The sequence below is a fragment of the Cyprinodon tularosa genome, unplaced genomic scaffold (genome assembly GCF_016077235.1).
Source record: "Cyprinodon tularosa strain WSP-4 unplaced genomic scaffold, ASM1607723v1 ctg4, whole genome shotgun sequence".
Lineage (NCBI taxonomy): Eukaryota > Metazoa > Chordata > Actinopteri > Cyprinodontiformes > Cyprinodontidae > Cyprinodon > Cyprinodon tularosa.
The window spans coordinates 653,604-659,603 of NW_024039118.1; positions in this window are offsets into that span (position 1 = coordinate 653,604).

Here is a 6,000-nt window from a genome sequence, read left to right on the forward strand (position 1 = left end):
AGATATGTTTGTTTGAAAGAGAAGATGGATGTTATTCTTTTAGCATGCTTTACCAAGTCAGTCACATGTGTGAGCACACATTAAATTACTCTAGAACCATCACTATTTCTAAAAAAAAAAAAAAAAAAAAGAAGAAGAAGAAAAGGAACTTGATTGGCACCTTATTTTGAAAACATAAAATACTCCTCTAGTGAGGAAGTTAAGAAAAGTTTCTCTTGTTTAGAGGTGGAATTTAAAACCAGCGGTCTAAGCTGGACTTCATATTTCATTTAATATCCCTTTGGAATCAATAGAGTATTTTTCAATCTAACTGAACTGATACCACCATTGTGTGTAGAGTGAAATAAAGTACGTATTTGCGGTTTGAGTTGAAGACTAACCAGGCCATGATCACTTGAAGAAAACCAATGACTATTTGTGTTATTGAAAATGTGAAAGAAGGTGCGCATATCAAATAGTTATTTATCATTAAAAAGGTGTATTTTTGCTGTTTCATGTGTTACTAGATATGTTTGTTTGAAAGAGAAGATGGATGTTATTCTTTTAGCATGCTTTACCAAGTCAGTCACATGTGTGAGCACACATTAAATTACTCTAGAACCATCACTATTTCTAAAAAAAAAAAAAAAAAAAAGAAGAAGAAGAAAAGGAACTTGATTGGCACCTTATTTTGAAAACATAAAATACTCCTCTAGTGAGGAAGTTAAGAAAAGTTTCTCTTGTTTAGAGGTGGAATTTAAAACCAGCGGTCTAAGCTGGACTTCATATTTCATTTAATATCCCTTTGGAATCAATAGAGTATTTTTCAATCTAACTGAACTGATACCACCATTGTGTGTAGAGTGAAATAAAGTACGTATTTGCGGTTTGAGTTGAAGACTAACCAGGCCATGATCACTTGAAGAAAACCAATGACTATTTGTGTTATTGAAAATGTGAAAGAAGGTGCGCATATCAAATAGTTAAAACTTAAGGTGAAAAAAGAAGCCAACAATGCAGTCTGAAACAAATGGATGACATCCTCCTTGGAGGCACATGGTGGTGGCAACATCATTCTTTGGGATGCTGTACTTAAAATAAACTGGTCAGAGTTAAGAGGAAGGATTGATGCACCTAAATCAAGGATAGTCCTGAGCTGAAAGAGACTTTAGAAGAGACTTCGAAGGGGGTCTACCTGCCAGAAAACCTCAAGACCCAAAGTTAAACAGTTTAAATCAAGTCATTTTTTTTTTAAATGGTCAAAAATCTAATTAAACATCTGTATGTAAGAGTAAAACAAATTATGCAGTTTTGGAAAGAAGCATGTGAAAAAGAGTCACATTTGATGCAAATAATTTTTACCCAAAAAACAATGTAGCTGTAATAGCATAGAAAGGGCTAGTATTTGTCTCTGTGGGGCTGAAAACAGCAATTTATTACTGATCCTTTGCTAAACACAACATGCTCTATGCACCAGAGTGCCCGTAACCATGTTTTAAAATTATTCAGGGATCAGAAAGATCTCAAATCTACCAACACTGCAAAAATTATCTAGCAATAAGTACAAATGTCTTAAATTAAGCTGATATGCCACTGGAATGAGTATTTTTACTCTTAAAATAAGATAATTAGATAATATACTTGAAATAAGAGGATGCAATTGTTTTTTTTTCTTATTTTAAATGTAAATTGTCTTGTTTCAATCGCAAAGTGTCTCACTTACCTCTTCAATTCAAGAAAAAATGCACTTATTTGAAGAAAAAAAAATACTTATTTAGATTAAATTTTTTTGCAGTGAATAATATTTCAAATATGGAGTTAAAATGAACCGATGACCCAAAATATAAATGATCAGACTGATTAAATCTGCAATGACACGGTTGGAATAAAATAAACAGCTGTTAGTTTTTTTATTCCTCTTTTTCCTTCACATTTCTTAAAGTTATGTTTCTTCAACCATTCGAAAATGCACCTTGCTCTGGTTTTAAGTTATAGTTCCATCTTGTGATAATATTCAAATTAATCAAAACAGTCTAGTTTTAATCTCAGGTTCCTCAAAAGGTTATTTATGCATCAACAATCTCTGCAAAGTTACATTTTTGCGAGACAAGTATGATGATTATCAGGGCAATGACAGGTAACACCTGCAGGGGGCGCTGCAGCCTCACTTTATATAGCAAACCAGGTTACAGCTGCAGTACTTGATAAGATGCTTTCAGTTCATTTAGGTTCTGTTTTTCTGTCTTTTCTTTTAAATCCTCATGATAAAGGTATCTTGATCAAATGTGTAAAACCGGTAAGATTTTATTTAGGTTATTTCTTAAAGCATTTTACACTTTTATTAGACAGAGGAATGAGAAAGAGCTCAAAAATGTTCTTTTTCATTTAGCATTTAATTTTGTGGTTTTTAAAAGGTTTTGATCAATCTAAAGATATAAATGTGGATTTAAACAACTTCTAATTTTTTAAATAAACTGTATGGCATTCATTTAAAACACATTATTAAATGCTCATGTGCTTTAAGTAGGCTATTTCCAGAATAAGGGAATAAATGGATCCTTGGACACAGAAGATGTATTTAAGAAAAACATATAAAAGTACATTGATTGCCTTCCTTTATTAAGCCCTGTTTATAACATTTAACACAGTAAAAAATGTTGGGAGCAAAACCATTTGATATGTAGTTTTGTTTTTATTTCAGTCAGGTTGGCAATGCATGAAAAAACAATGAATGACAGATAAATTGAGCCAAAGGCTCCATAAGAAATATGCTGTTGGAGCATTGGGAATCACTGAAATACATAAATGGTCTTTTCTGGCTGTCCACTGCATCTTTACAGTCTTCTGCTTAACTTTTCAAAGCAAGGAAATGTCATCTGTCATGACAAACACATTATTCACTCATCAATAATGCATTTTTGCACCTTTTTTTCCCCCCACTGTTGAGTAGTGAGAGAAAGGGGGGGAAAAGTCCCCGTTATTTTATTTCTGAGATTCTCTCATTCTTCATGCCACACTTTACAAACACAGGAGAGAGTGGACGGATGTTAAAATGCATTTCACCTCGGTGGAGTGCATTTGCAGCTACTTGGACAACAATGGCCCTGAGAATACAAGGAGGCCACAGCGGAGATGTCCCTGTTCTGGAAATGGAGTCGGCCTGCAGGCCTGGTCTGCGGCCGCCACACCTTAAAGTCCCCCCCCATTCACTTTGCTTGAAGAGTCCAAACAAGCAGCCGGGGCAATCACCTGACACATTTCCATCCAATTTCCACTGCAGAATGTGTTCATTTTCAGCCTAATGGCATGTCATTTTGCAGGAGCCTTTGGTCAAGAATTAATCCTGGAATCAAAACAGATTTTCCGGGGAGCAATCTTCCATCAAGTATTGATTTTTTTACACTCACAGAGCCTGTACTCCCTAATTTAACCTGACAGCAAGCAGCACAATGGACTGGGAGCACCTTGGCGTCTCGCAGAGGGAGCTCTCCTCCTCCTTCTTCTCTCCATGAAGTGAAAGAGAGATTGGGAAGGGGGTAAAAAGGACTCCCAGATGTCTAAAACAGAGATAAAGCTTCCGTCTCTCTGTTTTACCTCTAATTATGTTTTCAAGGGTAGTGCAACTTGGGCAGGTAAAGGCTGAGAGGGAAGAGGGGAGAGTGTTCTGGAGCCATCAGCTATCATTATGGGCCTGTTGACATCTCCCTGTCTTTGAGTGATTCTCATCTGTGATTTCCCCTGGCCATTTTCCACAGATGCACGTAGAGGGGTTTCATCATGGCGCCATAAAAAGGGCCCAGAGTGTCCGCACTAGCTCTCACTAATAAGAAAGCAAAGATGTGTCCGAGCATGTCACTCCTCTCTCCCATCCATAGCCACTCTCTTAAAGCCTTCAGATATGCAATCATTCTCTTTTCTCCTCTTCTTCCTCTCCGTCTCCCTCTCCGTATGTGCTGTAAGTATACTATACCCTACGTTAGAGGTCAGCAGGATGAGGGGATGATGGAGGGCAGGGCCGGTTATTTTCCTGTAGCTCTTAAAGCTGCAATGACCCATGAGCAGGAGAGTTGCACTTTTGCCAAAAGGTTTTTCATGCGTTGCTTACAAACTGCCTAACAGGAAGGAAACTATTTCAGTTTTCATCTGCTGCTCTTATCATTTAATCCCCCATTTCAAACAAAAAAAGGACTGATATGTTTCTATTTGGTAATTTTGATGAACTTCTTCGATTAATTTTCACAGACAAAGACTGTCCCTGAGTCCATTAGTTGTGTTCTAACCAAGTCATTGCAGTTCTTAGAATAGATTACACAGTATTGTTTTATTTGAGCACTGACATATTTGGATGCGTTTTGTTTCATATGCTTATTTGACCAGATACAGAAAACAGTGCATCAGTGATTATATGTTCAGGATTGCCATAAAACTGGAATCCAAACAATGCAAAAACTAATTCCCTTAAAGAGATGGACTTTCAGATTTTTAAAGGGAATTAAACTTTGTAAAAAAGGTTTTACTAAGGAAATATTTTTTACCTACATCACTCAAACCTAAAAAATACACTAAATTGAATTGAATAGGAAGAATATAGAATTTTAAAAACATTAGAAATCATGTTTACAATAACCCTTCAAGTGAGGAGCTAGATTTGATGTCTGGGATTTTGAAGTAGACAATGCCAATATTTAAAATAAGATTAGACTCCGTTTAAATATTTTGTTTTAAAGCGGTATACATACAGTTTATACCTGCAGGGACTCACATGCAGAAATAGCAGCAAGTAGAAGTTTTACTGACATGAAGACACATTAGTCTTTCAGACCTCAGCAGGAGACGTTGATGCTGAATGCAGCGGATCTGTTTGAGCAGGTAGATCTTGGTGAAAGACGCCTTTTGCCCGTGGAGCCTGACCCTGGAGGTGGAAAAGAAGAGCATCCTTCCCTTAATGTTTATATGCTGAGTTTAGTACATTGATAGGCAGAAGTGAGGTGACTGGTAGACAGAAAAGAGTCTTCCAGTTGAATTTACGCCTAGGCTTTGTGTCAGGAAGCTTCACAGTTATTGCTTTTGATAATGAAACATTTTTAAAACAGTTTGGAAAATTCTCGTTGTTTTGAGATATTGATTCCTAATTAATGTTTTTTTTTGTGCAAACATCCCAATTATTTCTTCTAGCATTACATTAATTTTCATAAGTATCATCAGCCAAATACGTTTTTAGTTTTGCTTTATTTTCTGCTGTATAGTCGTCTATTTCTCTGACTACTGACATGAACCTCAAAGTAGCTAAGACCTCAGTCAGACAGCTTCATTAGTATATATATGAAAATATTAACTTTTTACTGTGTAAAAACTGTACAGTTAAGAACTTGCATGTAACCTCCTTGAACTAACTGTATTCCCCAAATGTAAAAGAAAGGTATAAGATCAGATTCAGCAAGAAAATGAGAAAAAAAGCTACTATAGTAAACAGCTACAGGGCTCCAAATAAAAAACACATATTAAAAAGGACATATATGAGGCCCACTTTGGGCTTGGCATCTCAGATACAACTGATCTTGATTTTTACTAAATAATATTGCATGGCACTTATCTACTACACTTAATATTATCCAGTCATTTTATCTTATCTATAGCTGAGAGAAGGCGGATGGATAAGCTGATCAGGAAGGCCAGATCTGTGATTGGATGCCCTCTGAACTCAGGGCAGGAGCTGGGAAACAAAAGGACCCTAACTAATTAACATCTCTGTTAGATATTGTTTCCCACCCCATGCATGATGCTGTTGCATGATTGGAGAGCTCCTTCAGTGACAGACTGCTGCACCCTAAATGCACCAGGGAGCATTATCACAGATCCTTCCTCTCTGCAGCTGTAAGACTCTATAACCACCACTGTTCCCAACAACCTCAATAAGTTGTTAAATTCATGCTAATTTTGCACAGTTTTTATCTTAGTCAGTTAAATAACATGCTGTCATTTTGCACATCTTTGATGTTGCTGCTATTTCACATATCCTTT